At 50.7% G+C, this 24199-nt stretch overlaps 4 non-coding genes across 4 annotated transcripts; all 4 read left to right on the top strand.

Annotated features, from left to right (window-relative positions):
- Window positions 1-7879: 7879 nt before the first annotated feature.
- Window positions 7880-7991, top strand: LOC112549628. The gene has a single exon (XR_003093138.1). It is a non-coding gene; the product is annotated as a U5 spliceosomal RNA (small nuclear RNA).
- Window positions 7992-8433: 442 nt separating this feature from the next.
- LOC112549626 lies at window positions 8434-8574 on the top strand. The gene has a single exon (XR_003093136.1). It is a non-coding gene; the product is annotated as a U4 spliceosomal RNA (small nuclear RNA).
- Window positions 8575-10671: 2097 nt separating this feature from the next.
- Window positions 10672-10812, top strand: LOC112549633. The gene has a single exon (XR_003093141.1). It is a non-coding gene; the product is annotated as a U4 spliceosomal RNA (small nuclear RNA).
- Window positions 10813-13021: 2209 nt separating this feature from the next.
- On the top strand, window positions 13022-13162 carry LOC112549632. Its single transcript, XR_003093140.1, has one exon. It is a non-coding gene; the product is annotated as a U4 spliceosomal RNA (small nuclear RNA).
- Window positions 13163-24199: the final 11037 nt, after the last annotated feature.

The following is a 24199-nucleotide window of genomic DNA, read 5'->3' as shown; positions in this document are numbered from 1 at the left end:
AAAACGGGAGAGTGGGCCTCCCCCTGCAAAGCACTGGGTGGCTCCAGATTTGGTCACTCCCCCCCAAACTGGATAGGAGGGGTTGCTTCAACTGCGGAGAGCTGGGTCACTTCAAGGCCCACTGCCCAAAGAAGAGCAACACCCGTAGGTCTGTCAACCAAGCAACAAATGTACGCATTGAGGGGGGAGCCCCTAGTTGCCCTGGGGGGCATGCCTGTATCTACAGGATTACAAACCTAGAGGAGGGAACAGCTCCCTACAGGACAGGGGTGATAGTGCACGGGAGAACCCTCACTGAGGAGGTGAACACAGGAGCCAGTGTGTCATTGATTGATGTCAACTTTGTTTTGTCTTCGGATATAGTCCCTGAAAAGACTGTTACCATAGAAGGGGTGGGGCACCGGCCATTCAAGGTACCAGTAGCCTGTCTACCCATTAAGTGTAGGGATTGGGAAATGGAGTTGGAACTAGGAGTGTTGAAGTGTGCCCCTGCCCCCATACTGGTGTTAGGACTGATATGTTAGGACTTGGGGGAATGAAAGCTGCATGGGAAAATCTTATGAAACCCCTCCCTGTTGATATGGTGACTCACCAACAGACCAAGGAGGTGAAGGCAGGAGGTGGGGAAACCTTCCTGAGCCAGGTAACCCAGTTGGCTGCAGAGGCAGTGGAGGAGAAAAAAGAGAATCCCCCTGAGTGTGACAGCCAGCCAGCTGATGAGGAAACCAGTGACCCTGGGGTCAGGCTAAGTGACAGTCCCAGGGAGGAGCCCAGTCAATCAGTGGCAGAGAGAGCGGAGCCTCCTGGGGAGGAGTTAGAGGACATCCCTGAGGAGGAGGGTGCACCCCTTACAGGAGCACTGGAGCTCCCCACTGATTGCCTAGCTGGGCAGGAAGAGTTCAAGCAGGAGGTTCTAGTGGACCCCAGCTTGGAGGGACTCTGACGGTTGGCCCAGGAGCAAGTGACAGAGTTGTTTTGTTTTGTTTTGTTTTGTTTTGTTTGTAAAAATATATGTCTATATATATTTATAATATATATATACACACACACACACACACACTCTACATATCACACCACAAAAAGAAAAACCTTTCCTGTTACAAAAACTGCACCCGCGCACCTGTGGACCCGCGCACCCATACAAAGGCCCACTGGCTACCCAAAGCCGTTACAATATCTGCAATGCGCGCAACACACATTAAACAGTTAAGTCCATCCTGGTCCCTCAGACCCGACCACACTTCCTTTCCATCCCTGCCCCGCTTTTGGGGTCACATACTCTGTTCAAGTGCCCTCTCCGTCGTTGTCGCTCCAGCTCCCGGTGAAGGACCTGCTGCTGCTGTCACTGTCGCTGTCCTCCGTTCCTCTTGTCCCTTCCTCTTCTTTGCTGCCTTCACCCCGCTCTTCACTCGGGGGGGTTGGATGATCCTGTGCCACATGTCTCTGTGCCAGGTGCCATTGGCCGTGTCTTCTCCATCCTCAGCTACTGATTTCTGGTAGTAGGTCTGGAGTTCGCTCAGTGCCATTTTCACGTAGCCCACTACCTCTGCGTCCGTTTGTCTGTACAGCAGGAGGTTCCTGACCTTCCACAAGGTGCTCCTGACTCAGGACGCAAATTGGTCGAAACAGGGTGACGGGCTCCCCTGATGCTTGGCAAGGTGTCTGTACAGCACCACTTTGTTGGGTAGCTGGCTGACACCGGACACTGCTTCGCAGAGATGTTTTACCCTTTTCCATACCTCCTTGGCACAGGTGCAGATCCAGAGGAGGTGCTTGATTGTCTCGGTGGCCCCGTGGCAGTTGAGCCATGGGCAGCTGTGTCTCCCCAACTGTCCCTCTCTATGTCTTCGGACCCTCACTGGTAGAGCTTGGTGGGCTATGAGCCAGTTCAGGTCCTTGTGATCTTTGCGCAGCTCCTTGTGGTGGATGTGCTCCCACATGGCCTGGCATGTGCCTCCCGGGAGCAGGTCCACAGGTGACATAATGTCGCTTAGTCTCACCGTCTCCTGGATCTTCCTGTGGCTTTTCATGGTCGCTGGCTCCATGTTCTGCAGGCTGTACACACAACGGCACTGGTTCAGGGTCTCGTAGAATCACGGTGCACCCATGAACCACGGTCTATGGTTGGTTGGGGTGAATACCCCCCAGTGTCTTAGGATGTGCCCTGCAAAGTACCTCACGAGGAAGCAGTTTTGGCTTCTGCATCCGTCACCAGCTTGCAGATCATGCTCACATACTTGGCCCACAGGAACAGGAGGATGTCTGGCATGCCCCTGCCCCTGGCCCTCTTGTCTTTGTACAGGGTCTTCTGGGCGACCTTTTCCCATGTGAAGCCCCAGAAGAAAATGCACATGGTCCTCTGGATCCTGTAGGCGACACGCTCGGAAGGGGGGAAGACCAGTGCAGTGTACAGAAGCACCGGTAACAACACCGCCTTCATGAGCACAACACAACCCTGCCATGTAGAGGGAATGCAAGTACCACAGCCCCAGTTTCTGTTTTACCTTGGCCTCTGTCTTCTCCCATGCTGTCCTGCCTCTCAGCTCCCGGTCGAAATCTATCCTGAGGATCCTGACCCCCTCGCGGGGGGCAGAGACCCCCAGGGACTCCAGGTCCCTGACCTCACCCACGGCCAGGCAGCTGCTCTTGCTCACATTGAGCTTGGCCCCCACTGCCCCCACCGCCATCCCTGGTGCACACTTGCATGTGCACCAGGGCTCTCTCGACCGATCCCCTATTCCAGCACAGGATGTTCAGATCATCCACGTAGGCCAGGACCTTGGCCTCTCGGTTGCTGCTTCCCACAGGAGTGCCCATCCATCCAGCAGCATGTAGACCCAGAGCAGTGTGGTATTGGCCTGTGTGGGCTCTGCGCTTTCCTATGCAGCTTCTCTGAAGGGCCAATAATGTGCTGCTCCAGGTGCATGCGCTTCTGGCCGGGCAGGCACTCCTGTGGGAAGCTGGCTGGGGGCTAAGGGAGTGGGGAGGTGTTGAGGGAAGCTGCATATTGAGTGCCTGCCCAGCCGGCAGCACATGGACCCAAAGTGGCACGTTATCAATCTGAGCGGTCTCCACACTTTCTTGTGTGGCTTCACTGAAAGGCTGATACTGCACCTGCTCCGGGCTTGCCCGTCCAGGCTTAGCAGCAGCGGTGCAGGACAGAAGCTGCTGCTCAGCGTGGGGTGAAAGTGGCCTCTTCCCCTCACCAGTGCCAGTGGTTCCTGGTGCAGTCTCTCAGCATCCATGCCACACTGGGCTGCTCTGCATCTACGCTGCATCACTGCTGCCTCTGGTGTTGCCCTGTGGGGTCAGGCCAATGCTCAGGATCTCAATATTGCGCTGTTAGACAGGAGGGCGTGGTGTACAATTGCACATATACAAACACACAAATCAATTAGGTGTATACACACACACACACACACTACCAACTCAGGCACATACACATCCAAACAAGCCTAGGCACATGCATACCTATCACCAATTCAAGCACATACACTATACACCCCCAAAGTTAGACACAAATCAATTGTCCATACCCGCACACTCAATACACATATCACTAATTTGTATATCATGCACACAATGACATATATACACACACACACACTCACCAGTTCACATGCATACAACCCACCTACACATACACACAGGTAGGTTCCTCACTTGAATGGTACAGTATGTATGTGTGTGCTTGGGGTACCTGGGATACAATTAAGGTGAGAGAGAGTTAAAGTGTAGGCAGTGAAAGTTGCCAGAACCAGGATTAGAACCAGTGAACTAGAGAAAAGCTGGCTGAGGAACTGGGGTTTATTCTAGATCAAGTGGTCCCAGGCTTACTCAAGGTCACTGGTGCAAGGGAGAAAGCCCGGTGGCAAGGAGGAGACAGCCAGGAAAGAGAGAGAGGCAGAAACCTGGGAGCTTGGGGCTGGAAACTGAGGCTGACAGCTGAGAGATTGGGGGCACAGTGGTGGCAAGGAGGAAACAGTCAGGAAACAGACAGAAACCCAAATCAGGGTTTCAAAATAACGGGTTTATTAAACAGACAACACAAAATAACAAGTTTATTAAATAGCCCCATGAAGTTATTGGTTCCCCCCCACACACACAAGCACTCACAATGGCAGAAGGAGAAAGAGACTCAGTGGAAGGGTTGGAGTCCAGGTAGGGAAGAGAAACAGAGTCCAAGTCCTTGGTTGAAGAGAGAGTGGGGGTGATAGCTACCTATCCAGGCTGGAAAGGGGTCTTTGTCCAGTAGGTGTTGTTCAGAAAGGGGTCGCCAGCAGGGCCTCTAGGTGGATAGGTGGTGTGGCATGGTGCTGGTCCAGATGGAGAGGGCGTCCCAAGGAGTCAGTTTTCACTACCCCTTTTTATGAGGCAAACTACCTCTGATCTCCAATGGCAGGGGTCGGCAACCCCTGGCATGCGTGCCAAACGTGGCACGCAAGGCCATTTTGCTTGGCACACCGCGGACAGCCCCGGCTCTGGGTAGCTGCTGCCAGCGATGAAGTCCGGACTGGTCCCAGCAGGGCTTGCAGCATCCCAGCTGCCTGCTGGGAGCTGGCCAGGATCCTGGCTGGCAGCAGCTCCCCAGAGCCGGGGCTGGCTGCAGCCATGAGGCTCCAAACAGCTGTGAGGGCTCTGGCACCAGCTCAGCACCGGCGCATGCAGGCGTGCCTTGGAGCGGGTTGTGGGGGAGGGGCCTGAGGCAGCGCAGCTCCAGTTTCTCCCCTGCTCCCGGCACGGAGGTGATGAGCCCGGCGCAGCTGTTTGTACTCTGCCCGCTGCTTGCTGCAGCTTCTCAGAGCCCGGGCTGGCTACAAACAGCTGCGTTGGGTGCCGGGAGCGGGGGAGAAAACAGGGTTGCACTGCCTCAGGCCCCTTCCCCACCGCCTGCTCCCAGAACGCCTGCCAGCCACAGAGCCCAGGCTGTGGGGGCAGGGGCTTTGGGTGGGGGGCAAGGGGCAGTAGGGCTGGGGGACAGGGACTTTGGGTGGAGGGCAAGGGGCAGTAGGGCTGGGGGGGAGGGGCTTTGGGTGGGGGCAAGGGGCACATAGCAGGGCATCCTGCCATGTACCCCTTGCCCTCATTTTGTTTTTCTGCCATGCCGGCACTTTGGCACCTTCCAAGGTAGGCATTGTGGTGTTTTTCGGCACTCAGGCCAAAAAATGTTGCCTACCCCTGTCCTATGGGAGGGCCTGTCCAGGCAGTGTCAGCCCTGTTCCAGAGAGCTCCAGGTGTTCTTACGGAGCATGTGCAGCCTTGACACAATGGTAGGTTGCCTCATCTTTTGTATCTTTGAATGCTGAGGGTGGTTCCAATGGCTGGGTCGTTGGTCCAGGTATTGGTGTCGATGGTTCGGTCATTCAGAGAGAGCTATTTTTAGACCTACTGCCATTGTCCCTCAAGCACCCTCATTCATCCCTATTCATTCAGGAACCAATTTACATAGGAGGGGTAGGTATGAGTCATAGGTTACACAACAGGGCATGGGAAACAAGATGGAGACTTGACAAACAAAATGGAAACTTCACATGACTTATGCTAACTTACATATGTAGGCGTAAATCATATAGTACCAGTAAAACAGTAATATGAAACAGTAAACATCAATATAAACATAATAATTATATAATGTAAAGAAGGAGAAAAAACCCAAATATAACTTGCTACCAAAATAAAATACTGAAGCTTATCCAATGTCTTAGCTCGTTTGTACTTATCTATTGGGAATAGAGAGGGAGAGAAAGTCAGAAATGGTTGGGGAAGGGGGGGAATGCATTTTAAAAGAAAAAAAAGGAAAACTGGTGGTTTTGCTACACTGGGCTGCCTGGCGGGACAGCAGTGGCAGTGCAGAGCAGACACAGGGCAGCCCGGCACACTGCAGGTTCCAGGAGGCTACACCAGGAAGTGCCGGTAGTGGGAGTAGGAGGGGCTGCTTTTACCTCATGCTGAGCAACAGCTTCTGTCTTGAGCTCCAACTGCTGAGCCTGGATGGGTGAACCTGAAGCAGGTGCAGGGTCAGAGTTGTGCACGGGTCCCCACTGGTACCGTGGGGCTGAGGCCAGTGGCAGTGGCCAGGAGGAGCCTCCACCACCTGGCCTGCCTAGAAAGCCAGTCCCGCTGTGGAGCCATCCCAGCCCCATTGTGTGCCTAGGGGGTGGAAGGATGTGCAACAGCTGGGCAGCATAGAGAGGGCCAGATCAAGGCTATGCGTAGGTTCCAGCTGATCTGTGTGCTGCTGGAGGTGGCAGGAAAGTGCCACAGGGCACGCAGGCTCTGGGCTGTTGCAGGGCAGGGGCTGAACGGCTCAGGGGTGTGTGTACTGGGGGCTCCCATGCACAACCCACATACTTGCAAACCCCACAACCACACCCTGCCCCACACACACCACAAACACCACACACACCCTCCCCCCCGCACATACCCGTGTGCCTCTGAGGGGAGACCCATGCACTGGTACACTCACACACCCCACCACATACACACATGCACCCACACCCTCATACCCCCCTCACACCTTCCATACATCCCATAGCCCCCACAAACGCCATACCCACTCACACACACACCTACACATCCCCACAAACAGCCCCCAACAAACCCTCCATACCCACCCACATCCACACACCCCACACCCATATAAAGACTCATCCACACACACACACCTACAGTCCCCCACAAACTCCACACCCACCCACCCTTGCCCCCGACACCAGTCCACACCTCCCCACAAGATACAAGAGTAAGACTTGTAAGAGGTTCAGCAACAAGAGAAGAGTTCACTTATATAACCAGAGTGCGCAGGTATGAGATATGGAAAGCCAAGGCAGGCATGGAGATCAAGCTGGCATCCAAAATAAAGAACAAAACATCCTTCTACAGGTACACTGGGCGGGGGAAGGGGGGGCGTTAGAAAAAAATCGACCTCCACTGTGGGACCCCTTCTGAATACAGAGGGACAGCCCACAGTTGGTTCTATGGGCTGATCGGAATCAGATGAAGTTCAACAGGGAAAAGTGCCGGGTCCTTCATCTGGGTAGGAAGAACCTTCACCACAGTTTTAGGATAGGTGGTATCCCACTGGTTTGCACAGCATCTGAATGGGACTTGGGAGTCTCAATTAACCAGAAGATGAATTTGAGCCAACAGTGTGAGGAAGTCACCAGCAAGGCAATAGAGCTCTGGCATGCATCAGCCAATGTGTCACCAACAGATCCCTCTCTACTCAGCATTGGTGAGGCCGCAACTGGAGTATTGTGCCTAGTTTTGGGCACCGCAATTCAAGAAGGATGCAGATAAACTCAAGAGGGTACAGAGCCACCAACATAATTAGAGGCCTGGAGGATAGTTCCTATGAGGAGAGACTCTGGCAGCTGAGATTGTTCAGTCTGGGTAAGAGGAGACCTACAAGTATGTCGGGGGGAACACCAAGATCTGGGGGAGCAACTCTTCAGAAAGGCACCCCTTGGGAGGACGAGGACCAGTAGTCACAAACTAATAGAGAGAAGATTCAGGCTGGACATAAGGAAGAACATCTTCTCCGTAAGGGTAACTAGAACCTGGAACACACTCCCAGCAGAGATGGTGTGGTCACCATCCTTGGAGGTGTTCAAGAGGAGGCTGAATAAGCACCTCCTTGAGCTATTTTGAACTCATTAACCCCCTGCCTATGGCAGGGAACCAGACTTGATGATCTTATTGGGTACCTTCTGGTCCATTGATTCTTATGGACTTTTATTGGCCTATGACTTCATTTTAAGAATTGCACAATCGTATACATAACAAAAAACACCTAAATCAGGACAAATATATATATTTTAAATAAAATTAAAATATGCTGTTGTCAATGTTTGACTTTTAGTTGGTTGGTTTCTCTTCAAGTCTCTGGTTTCTCTTCAAGTCGCATAAATCTTTCACCTTATACTAAAGATTTCCATGGATAGGAGCAGTTATATAATTTGTGGGTTTTTTGGTTCCAAGATGGCAAGGAAGGAGACCCCTCCTTTGGGAAGGAGGGGTCTCCTTCCCAAAAGGAGTACTTCTGGGGCAAGGGGAGGGACTTTCAGTGGCAAAGGTCTGGGGTTAGCGGGCAGGACTTCTGGTCCCCAAAATGGCAACCTGTCAAGGGGTGAGGCTACCCTTGCAGCTCTTGACATTTTGCCAAACCTCATTAAGCAACACTGCACCTGAAATAATTGCCTGCCCCTGGTCTACTTAGAAAAATGTGATCCATAATGCACCAGGAGCAACCACTGGCCCAACAGTTTCTGACCAGCTGGTTGTGGGGTGGCTTTTCCCCCAGCAGAACACGACAGCAGGGTGAGGGGCCTGGTAGAAAAGCCAGTTGGTACAGAGTGGGTTTGAGGCAGGGCTCGCTGTGTCCTGGGAAGGAGTGCCCCGAAACTGCACTGGGTCACATGACTTAGTATCATTATCTTTGCGCAGTGGCAGTATCATAGCCTGTGAGGTTGAACTGAGGCGTGATCATTGCTAGTTGAAAACTTTTCCCAATACCCTGCCCTAACAACTTGCAATATAGCTGTGGTGGGCAATTTTTGGTGGCCTCTGTAGAGGCTGGTGTCTTTCCTGAGTTTAAAAAGCAGTGAAGTTGGTTAAGTAGCTGGGTGTGCTTGTACATAGTGCTGGGTTGCAGTGAAGTTTTTACTGGTTTTCTTTGCTATGGTTTCTAGTCTATAGTTTTGCTGAAGCTCTTTTCTGTTGTTTCTGTGGGTCTGCTTGAGTTTTAGGCAAGATGTTTCTTTTGGTGCCTCCCTAGGTGTTCTGATGTGGTCTCATGCCTGCTGATTCATGAGATTGCCATTTGCACGTAGGAGGATGCTGATGGTAACTGGTGACATGCTTTCAATTACACAAGGGCACGACAAGCAGGGGAAATACCATGACCACGATGGTGGCAAGGGAAATACCTTGACCAAGGTGATGCAACTGAAATGGCCCTGTGTACTGGAGGGTTGTACCTGTGTCTGCTTGTGGACACGACTCCCTATAAGAGCCTCATAGTTAGCTTCCCACTAACCAGCTTCCAGTGGGAGGATCTTGGCTATACGCCAACTTTATGGAAATGGGAGACTTCTCTCTAGCTTGGTCTTGCAGCCATACAGATGAGGGGAAGTGAAACTCGGGGGCCTTTGAACCCCAAGCCTTCAGGCTTGGGCCTGCACGTAGGATGCGTGCCAAAAGATTTGGAAGTATCTGAAATCCCAGGCTGGGGTGGAGCAGGGCCACCTATGGTTCTCGGATCATTCAAGTGGATTTGGATCTGATCTGGCTAATTAGACCTGGGACATGGAAAATTTTCCTTAAAAAAAAAAAATGTTAAACTGAGGCACAATTATTGCTAGTTGAAAACCTTTCCCAATGTCCTGCCCTGAAAATTTGAGATACAGCTATCATGGGCAATTTTTGATGGCCTCTGCTGAGACTGATGTCTTTCCTGTCATTGAAAAGTAGAAGAACAGCAGGGGAAATACCCTAATCCCTTTGGTGGTTGGCCTTTTGGCTCACAGCAGGTGCAACCCCTGTTCTGGCAGGGTAGATACTATGATCACCGAGCCAAGATCACTTTCAATGGTGTTGTGTAGTAAGGAATGGAGACCTGTCCCTTGGACTGTGGGCAGGCCCCGCAACCAGAGTCTACTATAGCCTCCTAATTGGAGAGTCTCAGCTACCTGCTTTATTTTTATGGAGATGGGGGGTTTTCCCCTAGCTTGCTCCTTTGGTCTTTTGGTTTAGCGCAAGTGAGGCCCAGGGACATCTGAACTCCAAAGCCTCTGGGCTTGGGGCTGCCTATCCTCCTGTAAACATGGACACAAAAAACAGCACACGGATACTGAAAAGAAATTTAAAGGAAAACAAAGCAGCTTTATTAGGTGAATGAGAGAGAGCGTATTCTGTGGCTAAGAAGGAAGCAAATGTATGAAACGTGGATAGGCAGGCCTGGAAAAATTGACAATAGAAAGGATGGTAAAGTAGAGATGGGCTACACCTTAAGCCCCAGGAGTAAGCACAAGAGTCAGCTGTGTTCTTATAGAAGAGACTATATAGATCCCTCTGTATCACCAGCCCAGAGCCAGCTAGAATAATAGGGTGCTCATTACTCATTCCTTTGCTTTTCAAACTCAGAAAAATGAAAGCCTCCACAGAGGCTGCCAAAAATTGCCCACAACAGCTGTGGTTCAAGCCACTGGGACAGGGCATTGGGAAATTAGGTACCAGGACAATCCCTGTAGCTAAAAAAAAACACAAAGAGGAAAAAAAAATAGGTCCCATGTCCTGGGCGCTGGGGCTGGGACAGCTCTGCCTCAGCCTCATCCAGCTGCCAACGGCTGGGGGAATTAAGCAGCTCTCCAGGCTCGGGGAACCGAGCTGCGCCGGCTCCTGGATCGGGTGTGGAGCACGTGCTCGCTGGCTCCGCCCGCTCGGCCGCACAGCAAGGACGTTGCAAGCAGCAGGCGCTGGAGCCCGCACTGACACCTCCTCCGCCGCCGGGAGGAGCTACCGCGGCGCAAGTTCAGGGCTGTCTTCATTAGCATGCGGCGTCCCACAATCCTCTGCGCCCCCCCAGTCGGGCCCGGGCTCGTGTCTTCGGCGCTCACCGTGACCTTGCAAGGCTTGCGCTCTGGGGGCCCCCGGGCCGGCCCAGAGATCGGTAGCTTTGCGCAGTGGCAGTATCGTAGCCAATGAGGTTAATCCGAGGCGCGATTATTGCTAGTTGAAAACTTTTCCCAATACCCCGCCGTGACGACTTGCAATATAGTCGGCAACGGCAATTTTTGACAGTCTCCACGGAGACTGCACCTCGTGAGTTAAAAGTAGAGCTGAGTTGGTCGGGTTTGGGTCGAAGTGGTGCTTGTCCCGTGTTCAGCGGGAGAAGCTGCTTTATCGCCGTTCAAGATCTGTTGAAGAAGGGTCTGAGGGTCGTAAATATTCTCAGTCTTACACTTCTCCGTTCTTTTTTTCTTCTCTTCTTTTTTTCTGCTCTTCGTCGTCTTAGTTTTCAGTTATTTATTTTTTCATGACCAGATTCTTCTCCCTTGGAAAACTGCTAAGGTACCTTACTTATTACCTTTGGCTCCCCTTCAGCCCCACTCGGCCGGGGGGGGGGGGTCTACCTCTTGTTTTCATATTTTCTACCAGTTCCCATTCTCACTGACATCCTGTTATAGTTTTAGCTTCTCTCGTTCCTGGGAGTCCCAGAACAGCTGAGACTCCCTGTGCCTGACAAAGGGTGACTGCACCCCAAAGCTTGCCAAGAACTTTTTTCCAGCTACTCAGTTGGTCTAATACAAGATCTCACCTCTACTAGAAGAACCTGGCCTGCCTACGTCCTTAGACCAACATGGCTACAACCAAACACGTCCTCAGTGTCACCCAGTGCCATAGCAAGGGGTGGCAAGCAGGGCAACTGCCCGTGGTGCCCAAGCAAAGACAGTGCCGTGAGCAGCTCATTTAGGGGGGCATGAGGACAGGGGAAGGGGTGGCTGCCACTGCTGCATGCACTCCCCGGCATAGGTGGCAGAAGGCTGGGGCTAACAGGGCTTAGCCCCCTCCCCCCCCCCAATGTGGGGCAGTTGTGGCAGCGCAGAGGACCACCTGGGTGGGGGCTCCAGCCAGCTGCAGCAAGGGAGAGAGGGGTGCGCGCAGACAGCCGAGCAGCCAGGAACTCAGCCCAGCCCTGCTGTGTGTGGAGCAGCGCCCAATAGGTAAGTATGTAGCAGGGAGGGAAGGGTCGTGGGGGGCAGATCGAGACCCCTGTGTTGAGGGAGGATGTGGGGCAGGGACTGGGGTCAACAGGGCCCCAGGTGGGAGGGTCAGAGCCCTGGTGGCTCGTCCAGGGGTGTAGGGGGCTCCAACCACTGTGCGCACCCCCAGGGCAGGCATGAGGGGCATGTGCCCCCCCCAATCTGTGCATGGGGTGGAGGTGGGTTGTCACTACGAGCTGGGCTCTATGCCCAGCTGCCTCTGCCCAGGCAGCTGAGTGACCCCATGCACCTCCCGTCCCGGGGCTGGCGGGGGGGTCTCAGTGCAGCCAGTGCGCAGGAGGCACATGGCATCACAGAGCCCGCCTCTGTCCTGCACACTGATTGGGGTGCACAGTGCTCAGAGACCCCCATGCCCCGGGACGAGCCACCGACTCTCCCACGACCTGCCCCTGAGCCATTCACCCCTGCCCCACTCCCTCCCTCCCCGCGGGGGGGCGTGGGTCTGACACACACACACACACACACACACACACACACACACACACACACACACTCTCTCTCTCTCTCTCTCTCTCCCCCCCCCCCCGGTGTGTGCGTGTGTGTAGAAATATCATTTAAGTTTTACTTAGCACCCCAAATAATCTTTTCTCCCTCCGCCCACGCTCCCAGGCAAGCATGGGGCGGCATGTGCCCCCCATCTGTGAGCCGGGCGAGGATGGGCTGCACCTGTGGGCTTTGCCGCAGGCACCAAACTTCATTGCTGCAGCACTTTCTTGCAGCCACAGAGCTGGTCCCAAGGAAGATCTCAGCCCGGCAGCTTCAGTCCCTGCCTCTTCCCCCCCACGCCCTCCGCGGAACAGCCGCGCTGTGCACAGTACGCAGCCCGGGGCCGCGGCCAAGCCGGCTGTGCGCGTGCTGCCGCACAGGGGCGCCCCCGCCCTTCCACCGCGCAGCCCTAGAGCCCACGTGTCTGCGCCAGCGCTCAAGTCCCACCACCCCCGCGGCTGGTCCAGCCCCCGGCGCCCCGCCCCTCGGGAGCGGGAGCCAGACAACGCCCTGTGACGCGTTATCAATTTGCATACGGTCTCCCAGAATCCTTTGGGGGTAAAGTGTGGTGTTTGGATGGGAGGAATGGAGACGTACCCCTGAATCCCGAGGCAGAAGCTGTGTTATGGGTGTAAAAAGCCGTACACAGGCTTCGGCAGTGTACTTGATTCAGTATCAATTGGAATGCGATATCACCCTAACAAGACAGTGTGCGCTCTGCTGGGGGGCTCTGGTGCTGGGAAGCAGTCGGTAGCTTTGCGCAGTGGCAGTATCGTAGCCAATGAGGTTAATCCGAGGCGCGATTATTGCTAATTGAAAACTTTTCCCAATACCCCGCCATGACGACTTGAAATATAGTCGGCATTGGCAATTTTTGACAGTCTCTACGGAGACTGAGCAGTGTGGTTGAAAAATAGATGGTGGTTTATTAGTTTCGATGGGTACAGAAAAAGCTGTTAGTGCTGTCCATTTTCAACTTCTGTTTTTGTTGGTCTCAGTTGAATTTGCACGGGTCTTTTAGTTGCTGCAGCTGTATTCGGGTGTGTTAATGTCAGTCCGGTCCATCTTGGTATTACTCTGTCTTGTATTTTTTCTGTTTAGGTTTAGTTTACTGTAACAGAGTGAACGTGAGAAATTTTAAAATCTCCAGTAATGTGTGCCTCTATGTTTCCTGCTTCTTAAGTGCTAGTAATAGGTTTTTGTTGTTGTTGTTTCAAAGCTATGATAAGTCATTCTCAAAATTGAAAGGAAGGAAAGCATAAGGATGAGAAGGCACAACAGATTATTTTCTGGTCAAGTCTGTTCAGCAGCAATGAAATAATATATCTGAGGGAAAATGAGACATGTTAATTTGGGTTTTAAGGAAGAATCAGGTATTTCTGTAAAAAAAGGAAGGAAGTGTGGGACAGGCACAAGGACCCTTGGAAACGTTTAAAGACATTTCACCATCTAGAAACTGCGAGACAATAGATGATACATTTAGTGCGATGTAATTCATTAGAGTTTGTCCACTGGAATTCACTCATAAGCCTGTGTCCTTACTCTCAAAAAATAGCTTTTCCCTTGGGGAAGGATCTGGTGAGTAGTGGCTTGGTGTAATGCCCTATTCCAGATGTAACTGAATGTGTCCTTTGAAACTGTGTTGCAGCTGCTGTCATATTTAGTGCATAGGTGTCATCTAAACAGCTGGGGACTAAACAGTTCCATATGGTGACAGACCATCATATACTAAATCTGTAGTTCCCATTGCTGAGTGTGTATGTTGAAGATGAGCCACAATCTGTCATTTTGTAGCAATCAGAATTTTTTTTTTGTAAATGTCTTTGTGTGTGTGTGTGTGTGTGTGTATAATAGTATATCTATATCTACACACACACCTTCTAGTCCCGGTTCATTACCTCCATAACCCACTAGAGGAAAACCTGTGCACCCATTACAGTATATGCACCTGCGGAATGACGCTCCCATGCACCCGTCCGCAAGGTATCATCTCCCTTCAACCCCCTGTGTCTCAGTCCAGTCCTCAAATACCAGCTTTAAAACTCAGTACATCTGCTGTTGCTTCCTCTGGAGGACCCACTGCTGCTGTCATTTCTTCCATCCTCATTGCTGTTGTCACAACCCAAGGGTGTGATTTTGTTTGTGTGTGCTTCGGCACTGCTAAATTATTTCCCGCCACTCGGAGCTTTCTTTGCAGGGTGCATTTCTCAGTTGCAAAGAGAGATGCACAGTGCAAAGGAGTTCCCGCCACCCGCATGCAAATTTGTGTCCCACTATTGGCCAGTTCTAAATTATTCCCACGTGGCGGCTAGCAATTGGCTTGCTAGCCGTATAAGAGGCTTGAGCTGTTTCTGCCCAAGTTGGAGAACTCCAAGAAGAACCCTGCAAGGGAGGACTCCACAACCATCAGGAGGAGGAGGACTTCACGTCTCATGAAGAACTCTAAGCGCTGCGGAGCCCAACGGACCCAGCGTGTACCTTAAGAAGTCTATAGGGGTCTGATCAACCTCTGGCCTCTCCCCGTCGCTGAGCGCGATCCCTCGACGAACCCCTTCCCTGCGCGCTTATTCCATGGAGCCTAGCAAACTTCGTGAGTGTGTGTATCCAGAGCTCTGTCCGAGTTATTTCAAGAGGCTCGAGTTTTCTGTGGGTCTTGTTCGAGTTTGCATTGTGGAGCCTAGCAAACTCCACGTGTCTGTCTGTAACTGCAACGCAAGCAAGTTTTCCTGCCTGCACCGCGACCATCTACGGTGTAAGTAAAGTAATCTTTAATCAACCGCTAAGCGTCCGTGCCTAATTCTAGTCCACCGGCCTGCATTCCCCGACCCGCGTGCCAGGGCTGCTGGCCACAGCCCGCCGCACGCCCCCGAGGGCCTCGGACCGCTCCCAGCCCGCACAGCTGTCTTCTGATTTGGTTGTCTTGATGTCCTCTTCACTGTCGCTGCCCGTTTCTGTAAACTGGCGATGGGCACAGAGTCCAAAACAGCCTGTCTCGTGAGATATTTTGCAAGGCACCTCCTGAGACAATGGGGGGTGTTCACACCAATCAATGGAAGACCATGGCTCATGGGCCAACCGTGGTTCTATGAGACTCTGAACAAGTTGCACAGCATGTACGGTGTACAGAGTGCAGGCCCCACAACCATGGCCAACCACTAGAAGATACAGGAGGCAGTGAGAAGCAGAGACATCATGTCATCCATGGACCTGCTTCTAGATGATGCTTGCCAAGCTGTGTGGGAACACATCTTCCACAAGGACCTGCATAAAAACCACAGAGACCTGAACTGGGTGATAGCCCACTGAGCCCTCCCAGTGAAAGCCCGAAGACATAGAGAAGGACAACTGGGGAGACCAAGCTGCCTGAGGGCAACTTGCCAAGGAGCCACAAAGACTACTGATCACCTCCTATGGCTCTGCTCGTATGCCAAGGAGGTGTGGAAGAAGGAAAAGTGGCTCTGCAAAGCAGTGACAGAGGAAAGATAGCTGTCAAGAGAGGCGGTGCTGTACAGGCATTTGACTAAACACTAGGGGAGCCAATCGGCCTACTTCAATCAGTTCATGTCCTGTGTCAGGAGTGCCCTGTGGAAGTCCAGGAAACTCCTGATGTACAGACACATGAACCTCGAGGAGGTAGGCTGTCTTAAAATGGCATTGACTGAACTTCAGTCCTACTACCAGAAATCGGTAGCAGAGGACAGTGAGGATCTAGCCAAATCCACCTGGCAGAGGGACACTTGGCACAGGATCTTTCAAGATTTCCCCCCAGTAGGGAAATGGACAGCGACAGTGAAGAGGACATTTTGTTGCAATTAGATACAGATTAAAAAAAAAACCCCAAACAAATACACACACACACACACACACACACACTTCATCTAGCATAAAACTTTCCATTACACACCTTAAAACCTCATTAAGAAACTGTGCACCTGTTATGTAAATGCACCCACTCCCCTACACCCCTGCACACCCACCTGCTGCCCTTCCCTAACCCAGTCACAGTCCTTTAGTCCAAGCCCTGATTCGGGGTTTACATTCTCAGTTCTTTCCCTGTCCTTGTCGCTGTCACTGTCACTTCCACTTCTGCTGATTCTGATGCTGTCTTCCTTGTCTCCAGGTCCAATTGTGTCATTGTCCTCTTCATTCTCCTTGTTCGCTCCCCCTCCTGAGGGTTCTTTGACTGCCTGTGCCAAGTGTCCATTTTCCAGGTGGAGTTGGCTGTGTCTTCTCTGTCTTTTCCCATCTGGTAGTAGGAAGAGTTCTCTTAGAAACATTTTAACATAGTCTGTGTCCTTTAGATTAGTGTGTCTGTACATCAGTAGGTTCCTGCATTTCCACAGGTCACACTTCTGACACAGGACACAAACTAGTCGAAGTGGGTTGTCGGGGACCCTTGATGTTTAGTTAGGTGTCTGTACAGTGCCACCTCCCTTGTCATCAGTTTGACTCCTGTCACTTTGTCAAGGAGCCAACTTACCTTTTTCCACACTCCCTTGGCATAGGGGCAGTGCCATAGGAGGTGGTCGATGATCTCGCTCCAATCTTGGCAGCTTTCCCTGGGGTAGTTGGAGCTAGTCTCTCATCTCGCACTGTGCCTCCACACCTTCACTGGGAGTGCACAGAGAGCTATTAGCCTGTTCAAGTCTCTGTGGTCTTCTCATAGATGCAGATTTTTTTAAAAGAAAAAACAAAAGCAATTATATATATATATATATATATATATATAAAGTTATATGTCTACATCCTCTATCATAAACTTTCCATCACACATCTTAAACCTTATTAAGAAACCTCCACACCCATTACAATAAATGCATCCACTCCCCTGCACCACCATGCACCTACCCTCTACCCTTCCCTAACCCAATCATAGTCCCTTAGTCCTCAGTTCTGGCTGGTGTGTACACCCCCCACAGGCTCAGAAGGTGACCTGTAAAATAATTGACAAGACATGCTGTTTTGGTTGCTGGCCCAATCACTAGCTTGCAGATCTGACTCGTGTACCATGCCCACAGAAACAGGTGGATGTCTGGCATCCCCCTGCCCCGGCCTGTTTCTTTTTGTATAGGGTCTTGCTTGCCACCTTCTTCATTCTGGATCCCCAGAAGAAACTGTCCCTTAGTCCTCAGTGAACATTCTCAATTCAGTCACTGTCCTTGTCACTGTCGGTGTCGCTGTCATTTCCACTGCTGTTGATCCTGTTGTTGTTCTTCTCGCTGTCTCCGGGTCTAGTTGCATTGTTGCCCTCTTTGTTCTCCCTGTCCACTTCTCCTCCCAGGGGGTCTTTGAACAGCCTGTGCCAAATGGTACTTTTCCAGGTGGAACTGGCTGCATCTTCTCTGTCCTCTCCCACCGCTTTCCGGTAGTAGGACTGGAGTTCACTCAGAAACATTCTGACGCAGTCCATTTCCTTGAGCTCAATGTGCCTGTATAACAGGAGGTTCCTGCATTATGACGGTGCTCCTGATGCGGGGGACAAACTGGTCAAAGTGAACTGTCTAGAGCCCCTGATGTTTGGTCACATGTCCATACAGCACCTCCTCCCTTGTCATCAGCCTGACTCCTGTCACTTCCTCAAGGAGCCAGCTTACTTTTTCCCACACTCCCTTGGCATAGGGGCAGAGCCACAGGAGGTGGTCAATGGTCTCGTTCTCACCTTGGCAGATTTCCCTGGGGTAGCTGGGCCTAGTCTCTTGCCTTGCTCTGTGCCTCTATGCCTTCACTGGGAGTATGCCATGAGCTATGAGCCAGTTCAAGTCTCTGTGGTCTTTACGTAGGTCTTTGTGGAAGATCTGGTCCCAGACAGCATGGTCTTTAGGGAGCAGGTCCATGGTCGATAGCCTGTCTCTGACTGCCTTCTGTATCTTCCTGTGGTTGGACATGGTCTGTGGGGTTTCCTTCTGTAGCCCGCGCTCCCTCTGGAACTCATTCAGAACACTGTAGGACCAGGAGTGCTCCATAGTGCATGGTCTCCCTTTGGCTGGTGTGTATACCCCCACAGCCTCAGAAGGTGACCTGTAAAATAATTGACAAGACAGGCTGTTCTGGTTGCTGGCCCAATCACTAGCTTGCAGATCTGGCTCATGTACCATGCCCACAGGAACAGGTGGATGTCTGGCACCTCCCTGCCCCCGGCCTGTTTCTTTTTGTATAGGGTCTTACTTGCCACCTTCCCCATTCTGGATTCCCAGAAGAAAACGCACATGAATCTCTGGATTCTGTGGGTGACGCACTTGGGGTGGGGGTGGGGCAGGAAGACGAGTGCAGTGTACAGAAGCACTGGTAACACTATCTTCATGAGTACCACGTGCTCCTGCATGGAGAGGTGGGGTGCATGCCACAGACCCGATCTCTGCTTCACCTTGGTCTTTTTGTAGATGCAGATTTTTCAGCCTCTAACAAGTGGCTTGAACAATTCCTGTGTAACTGAATGTGCCCTTAAGTTGTTTGCACCCTCCCATGTGACTTTCAGTTAGGCAGCATGTAGGAATTTGTTTTTTATTGTCCTTATTAAAAGGGGATACTTTAATAGCACAAGTCTACAAGGTTCTTAATTGCCCTCCTCCTTTGATTTTAATGGATCATTTCAAACATGGACAAAATTGTATGTGAATAAGGCAACTGAAGGGAAATCATCAGCATTCCACCCTAAGTCAAACTGCATTTCAGCTGGGCTCTGTAGCCTCTGTGTGCCTTACCACCACGTAAAGGTATCTGCACTCTGACCACTGGCTCTATAGAAATAGTGATCTGAAGCCAGAAGTGTTCTGGCAACCTAAGCCTCAGTGGTAAACACCAAAGGCCTCTAATTTCTGAGCAGTAATACAATCAAATCCACATTAATCTGTTTTGTGTTTATCTTTTAAATGTAAGTGAAGAGAACTGTTATATAACAATATTAATTACTTTATTTTCTCTTTCTTTGTAATGACCTAGAAATAGTATATTGGAATGGTTTTTCTGTTTGGCTGGGCCAAAACTGATCCCTTGTCTTAGGAGCAGAGTCTGATCCTTCTGCTGTCACGGATTTGTCTAGCAGGTGCAAAGTACTGGTAATTTTCACTGTGGGTTTCACATTCTCCAGTTTTACTGCTGTTGTCCAAAGACTGATAACAGCATTTTGACCTTTGAAATCATTAGGTCCTTTAGAGAAAACTCAGGCAGAACCCTGTGCGCTTACCTGAGAAAACTTCTGTGCCCTAATCATGGAGTTTGTCCTTGAGGCTTAGAGCAGAAGATACCCATCATGCCAGGAAAGGCTCTGATCCTCATCACTCTGCCATGTCAAGACATTGGTTGTACAGCATGCATCTAAGCTCCAAATGGGCCTAATAAATCAGTGTAGGTTCCACGTCCTTCTTTAGGATAGGTTAGTCTGTTGCAGATAAGGGCGTGTTCTCATTTCCCCTCAAAGGTGTACACTTAAGATATCTCTCGTTTCTGCTTGATGATTGCTTTCAAGTTACTCTCTGTTTAGATCCAAACCTTTAAATGGTCAGATCTTAAAGACCACCGGCACAATTAACAAATCTAGTCTTTTTCCGGGGCTAGGCATTCAGCAGACACTGGGGGTAAGTTGCTCTTCCATCTTTAGGAATGATTATTAGCAAGGTAAAAGTGCATTTGAGAGATACAGACCCCTGTGAATATAGGAGGAGGATACAGGGAGTCTCAATTCTAATCTTGGCTTTGGGCAATTTTGTGGGGGGGTGCGGGGGTGATATATTTTATTGGACCAGCTGTATAGTTGGGATAAAGTTAGAGAAGCTTTGAATGTAAAGCAATCTTGGGTTTGACATCAACTTAGTTTGTGAGTTGATCCAACTTCCTGGCACACTTTCCCATCTATAGAATGCAAGTAGAGTACACAACATAAAATGTGAGGCAAAAAAGATTAAAGTAATACATTTGGAGGATGAAATATTCTGTGTTTTTGAGGGCAACAGATGTGGGGCACTGAATCTTAAAGTAACATTAGTTGTTTCTGCCTGGAATGAAGAAACCTGCACTATTATTCTGTAGGCTGTACTTGCTCTGAAAGAGATGACTTCATTCCCCAGCACTGCTCATCTGGCACATTTCCCCAGCAGTGCAGTCACTTTTTTCTGTAAGGAGATGGCTCAATGCAAAGTTAACTCATGTCATTTCCCCCTCCCACCTTGCCAGCTTGTTGAGAGGATGTCCTCTAGCTCAGTGTTTCTCAGACTTTTTTGTACCAGGACCCATCTGTAAACGTTGATGGCCAGTCCCGACCCAGTGCCCCTCACTCCTGACCCACTGTCCGCAGGCCCCAGCTCCCCAGTGTGTGGGGCAGCGGGGGTGGGGGGTGGTAAGAAGCCCTTTGTAGGCTGGAAGTCTTACAGCCTGCAAGAGAAAAGCCACGGTTTCCCATGTTTTACTTCTTTAGAGGAGAATCCATTTTTAAAGTTTGTTTCTGACCCTTTCGTATAGTCTTGCGACCCACCTTTGGGTTGTGACCCACAATTTGAGAAACGCTGCAGCTCACCATGCTGATCCAATGGAGTTTTGCACCATAACTGGAGAACTGTAGTAACTAGTGCTAAGAGCTACATACAAACAGGACTTATGTGAATTGCAAAGTGATATCTGGCTTAGAAGCAGGGAACAGTTGGATATCAAGATAATCCAACCTGTGGGGCATGGAATCTCCATCTTTAGTGGTTTTTAAGACCTGGGTAGACAAAGCCTAGGCTGGGATGATATAGCTGGGGATGGTCCATCTGCTTTGTGCAGGTGGTTGGACTAGATTAGTATTTTTCAACCTGTGGGTTGTGACCTAAAAGTGGGTTGCAAGAATATATGCAAGGGTTGCAAACAAACTTAAAAAATGGAAAAAGAAACTTAAAAAATGGATTATCCTTTAAAGGAGAAAAATGTAGGAAACCGTGGCTTTTCCCTTGAAGGCTAGAAGAGTTCCAGCCTGCAAGGGGCTGCTTGGGACCCACGCTGCCCCTCCCTGCCCCACACATTCATGCCAGCCCCACACACTGAGGGGCTGGGACCTGGGGATGGGGGGCCAGTGGGTTAGGAGCGAGGGGCACTGGGGTGGGACTGGCCATTGATGTTTATAAAAGGGTCCTGGTACAAAAAAGGCTGAGAACCAATGGACTAGATGACCTCTTGAGGTCCTTTCCAAGCCTAATTTTCTATGGTTCTATTATGACTCTATGTCCATAGGGTGCATCTACATGTGCTGATTTAAGCTGCATTAGCTATTTTTAAGGTGCATTAAGGGCACAGATCTACATGTGTGGGCCCTTACTGTGCCTTAAAAATGGCAGTTTTAGGCTATTCATGCCTAAATTTGATTCCTGCAAAAACAGAGATCAAATTTAGGCACAAATAGCTAAAGTGCCCTAATGAATATGTAAGCACCCTAAGGTGCATTAATGCAGTGTATGTCAACTGACTTGGAACTCACTTTAGTCCCGAGTCAGTCCTCACGCCACGTTAATGTGCCTAGCACATGCTTGTAGACACACACCTAAATTGCCTTGATGCTCATTAGGCAAATGCATATTCATAGATTCATAGAAGTAGGGTCAGAAGGGACCTTGTAGATCATCAAAACTGACCCCCTGCCCTGGGCAGGAGAGAAAACTGGGCTCAAATGACCCCAGCCAGGTAGACATCAAACCTCCTCTTAAGGACCCCCAGGGTAGGAGCCAGCACCACTTCCCTTGGAAGCTGGTTCCAGATCCTAGCCGCCTATTAAGTTTAGGCGTGCATAGAAGCACATGTAGACACGCCCTATGACCTTGGGGGAAGACAAGGGTGGGAGGTTTCAATAGACTGTGTTCTCCAGAGGTTGCCAGGTAGACTGGGGTAAAATGTGTCAGCAATTTATAACAATGTCCTCCCACACAGTGACCTGCCCCTGTGTCATATCCCTCCCTTTGCCCCTGGACTTCCGGTCATTCTCTCTCTCCTTCCTGTCGTTATCGCTCTGTTCTTGCTTTGCCTCACATAATGTTTCTTCATCTTTCCTCTTGGCATTCTGTCGAGAGTCAAACACAAGGTCAGTGAGTGTACATGTGCCAGGTATTCATGCTTGGGGTGAGCACTGTGTGCAGTACAGTTCCCAGAGCATCTGGAATGGGGGCTGCTGGCAGCATGCATCCTGGGTCCTGCTCATGGGGCCGGTCTGGGTCAGTCGAGACCCAGGGGCAACACCAGGGGCTGAATAACAGGACACTGTGGGCTGTGTGCTTGGTACGGACTGTGGAGTTATTTTGCTTTCCTGTGTAGCAGGCAGGTGTGGCCCTCTACCGGGACCTCTTGAGCGAAAAGGGACACTTGGCCCTTGGTTCAAAGACCCCCTGGGAGGCGGAGCAGACAGGGAGAATGAAGAGGACAACGACGCAACTGGACCCGGAGACAACGAGGAAAACAGCATCAGAATCAGCAGCAGCGGAAGTGACAGTGCCGTCAACAGTGACAAGGACAGGGAATGAAGTGAGAATGTAATCTCCAAACCAGCAGATTGGACAAAAGGACTGCAGTTGGGTTAGGGAAGGGCAATGGGTCGGTGTGCGGGGGCGCATGGGAGTGGATGCATTTATTGTAATGGGTGCACAGCTTCTTAATGTGGTTTAAGGTGTGATGGAAAGTTTTATACTAGATGATGTGTATGTGTGTATATATATATATATATAAAAAAATATAAAAGAAGTCTATTGACAACATTTCACAGAAGCAGGATGCTGGCTGCCGTGGTTCCCCTGCTTTACCTGTAGTTAGCAGGTTAGGGTGTTAGGTCTATGTTGTGTCAGGGTTGAGCGTAGTCTGATGTAGTTTAAATTACGGTTGTATGGGATGGTTTGGACAGGGATGATCCTACCTCAGGCAGGGGGTTGGACTGGCTGACCTCTGGAGGTCCCTTCTAGCTCTACTTCTCTATGACTAGCTGCACCCAAGTGATGCTAGTCTGTGTCTGTGCTAGAGTGGTGCCTGACTATCGTGAGGGCCAACCTTTTTAGCAGATGTGACCCAAATTAAGCTCCACACCCTCCCTTAGTGCCATTCTGATCCCCCTCCCCTGCCTGATCTGCTGTTCTGCTGTTTACTCCTGCCCTGTGCTGTACATCTTAATGGATTTCCCCATCTGTGCTGTTGTCCTTACAACACTTCCTGTTATGGGCATACCCTAATTCTCCTTCTTAATAGCACTGTTTGCTACAGGACTGATATATTTGACAGTAAATCTGCCTTCATCTGTTTCAACTGAGTGCTTAAAAATTAGCTTGGCTTAGCCTACCTGGGTGTCCTTGTTGTGGGACACAGGCTTCTTGCTTTACAATGTATTATATTTGGTACTAAACTCTGGACTGCTAAATGTCCCTCTATGAATTTAAAGATAACAGTTGCAAACTCGGCTTCTCTACAAATGCAACACGGCATCCTTTTTTGTTCGGAGCCTGATGCAGATCAAGGAAGGTGCCTGTTGTTCGCTGGAAGCGATCTGTCGATTCCAGACAACGGCTGAGGCGAGGCAGGGCAGGGGAAGAAAACCTCTTCTGGTGAATTTAGATTTTCCTTGCAGCAAAACGCCCCTTCTGTGTTTGGACTTCTCTATTCCAGGGAGCATTTAAGCACGTGACACCAGTGGTAGTCGACTGGCAGAGAGCGGCAAGGGAACAATGCCTGCACGTGGCGTTTCCAGTGCCCGCTGTCTCGCTTACTGGGAACTCCCCCCTTAAAAAAGTCCATGATGTGCCCAAACCTGTAGCTTGATTGATATTTGCACCAAGCAACATCCATACACATCGCGCTGCCTCGGCTGGATTCAGGGTAAGGCCTGAGCAGCCAGGAGCAGGGAGGGTATTTCCGTGCCCCTCTCGTGCTAGTGCTCGCTCTGCCCTCTCTAGTGTCTCGGACCCTGCTCGCTGGGAAACGGCGCCGGGGCC

This window comes from Alligator sinensis, unplaced genomic scaffold (genome assembly GCF_000455745.1).
Source record: "Alligator sinensis unplaced genomic scaffold, ASM45574v1 scaffold505_1, whole genome shotgun sequence".
Taxonomy (NCBI): Eukaryota; Metazoa; Chordata; order Crocodylia; family Alligatoridae; genus Alligator; species Alligator sinensis.
The sequence above is the reverse complement of the archived record's forward strand: the minus strand, read 5'-3'. Positions and strand labels throughout refer to the sequence as shown.